This window comes from Heterodontus francisci, chromosome 28 (genome assembly GCF_036365525.1).
Source record: "Heterodontus francisci isolate sHetFra1 chromosome 28, sHetFra1.hap1, whole genome shotgun sequence".
Lineage (NCBI taxonomy): Eukaryota > Metazoa > Chordata > Chondrichthyes > Heterodontiformes > Heterodontidae > Heterodontus > Heterodontus francisci.
The window spans coordinates 27,398,311-27,400,929 of record NC_090398.1 but is presented as its reverse complement, the minus strand read 5'-3'; positions in this window follow the sequence as shown (position 1 = coordinate 27,400,929).

The window sequence follows — 2,619 nt, the reverse complement described above, 5'->3', positions numbered from 1 at the left end:
CATGCAGTCGTTAAGTTTCTGCTAATTTAACTTAGTGATTGAATCTCTGCAGTATTTGCATTACAGAGTGATTGATTGTGGGATGAAAGGTTTGCATTTTCATTCTTTTTGCAATGCAGCAGGTTTAGTTGTACCGACAAAAGTGGGAATCAGACAACAACATCCAGACACTGCACATGCCCAGTTAAATGAGGAAATAGGGAAATCGCTATGCAGGATGCCCTGCTGCTCCACACGTTCTATGAGAATGGTATGTTGACGATATATTCTGCTTTGAAATACATGTAATGGTGTGAAGGTGATGTACTTAAGTAGGTCAACTGAAAGGTGCGAGACAGAGTGCTTCACATGGGAAATCGGAAAGTGAGGGAATTCGGTGCAGTGAGGGAGGAGTTGCTGTACAGAAGAAGGAGTGATACGAGAGAGAGAGAGAGAGAGGGGGGGGACACACAGCGAGGCTTGAGAGCTGAAGCCCCCGGTTAATTAGGTGCTTAGGTAGGTGACTGGTTGGTGAGTTTGAAGGGTTTTTATCTCTCTAACTTGGGGCAGTAGTTTAAAAACGGATACTGGGGAAATAAAAGTATTGCATTAAATTTATAGCTTAACCAGTTAAACTACTTAATACAACCATATCACTTAGTGGTATTTTTAAATTGGAAACATAATTTGTTAAATAAAACACAATAGAGATGGCAGGGCAGGTGATGGTTTCAACTGTAGCATGTGGCAGCTAATGTACACCAGTGTGTTCCATAGTAACCATATCTACAGTAAATGTCTGCAGCTCGAGTGTCTTAGGCTCAGAGTTGATGAGTTGGAGTCCGAGATTTCAGACACAGCGATGCATCAAGGAGGGAGAAACCTACCTAGAAACATTGTTCCAGGAGGTAGTGACACCCCTTCAGCTAGATAATTCAGATTTAGATCCGGTTCAGCGACAAAATGGTGTGAGTATGATTGAGACATGTAAGGGGATACAGCAGGTAGTAATGGAGGAGCCTCAGCCCTTGCAATTATCCAACAGATTCGAGATTCTTGCAGCTTGTGTGGACGAGAGCAGGGATGACAGACAGGATGACCAAACTGACCACAGCACCGTGATACAGGGGACCATTCAAGTGGGGCAGTAAATAGGAATTTAGCAGTGGTAGGGGAGTGTACACTTTGGGGATATATACTGATCACTGCAGCCGAGAGCGTGATTCCTGAAGGCTGTGTTGCCTGCCCGATGCCATGGACATCATCTCAGGGCTGGGGAGGAACTTGGAAACATATTATATGCCAAGATATATGGATCGGTTAAGTGAGTGGACAAAAACATTAGCAGATGGAGTATAATGTGGGAAAATATGAGTTTGTCCACTTCAGCGGAAGAATAGTAAATCAGAATGTTATTGAAATGGAGAGAGACTGCAGAATATGGTACTAAGGAATCTGGGTGCCCTTGTACATGAATCACAAAAATGTTAGTATGCAGTACAGCTGGTAATTAAGAAGGCAAACTGAATGTTGACCATTATTGCAAGGAGGATTGAGTGTAAAGGTAGGGAAGTCTTGCTAGACCTGCATAGGAAATTGATGAGACCACATCGAGAGTACAGTATACAGTTTTGGTCTCCTTATTTAAGGAGGGATATACTTGCATTGTAAGCCATTTAGATAAGGTTCACTAGTCTGATCCCAGTCATGAAGGGGTTGACATATGAAGTAAGGTAGAGCAGGTTGTGCCTATGTTGATTGTACTTTAGATGAATGAGAAGTGATCTTATTGAAACATATTAGATTCTGAAGGAGCTTGACGGGGCAGATGCTGAGAGGATCACCCGTCCCCCTCCCACCCCTCTTTTCCAATGAACAGTGGTCATTGAATGTATTCAAGGCTGAGTTAGACAGATTTTTGATCTGCAAGGGAGTCAAGGATTATGGGGACCAGCAGAGAAGTGGAATTAACATCACAATCAGAGCAGTTATGAACATATGAAAGAGTGAAGCAGTCTCGGAGGCCGAATGGCCTACTGCTATTCCTATTTCTTATGTTCTTATGTAGACACACCAAACTCAGCTTCCCACCCCAGAATATGTTTTTTTTTAACTGCATGATAAGTCTTTTTGGCTGCTTAGCAACCAAACTGACACTGAACATAATTTTGACAAATATGGAGTATGGAACCAAGGGACAGGATTAATATATTTATCCCCTCGAGCCTGTTCCACCATATAATGAGATGATGGTTGGTTTGCGACCGACCTCCATATATATCTGGCTTTGCAACATCTTAATATCTGCAGAGAACGAGAATCTATCAATCCCAGGCTGAGCATCAAACTAGCATCAACTGTCGTTTACAAAAGAGAGTTCAAAATTCTGCCAACCTTTTTTGCATATTAGTTTTCCTAGTATCATTCCTGAGAGGTCTTGCTGTATTTTGTTAGACTATGCTCATTAATCCAGCCTCAACCAGCAGAAGTAATTTCTCTCTATCTATTTTATCTATTCACTCTAATATCTTGGAAACCTTGATCGAATCTTCCTTATTCCTTCTAAATTTCAGGGAATACAAACATGAGTTATATAATGTTGCTGCATAATATAAGCCTTGGAGTCCAACTAACCCTCTG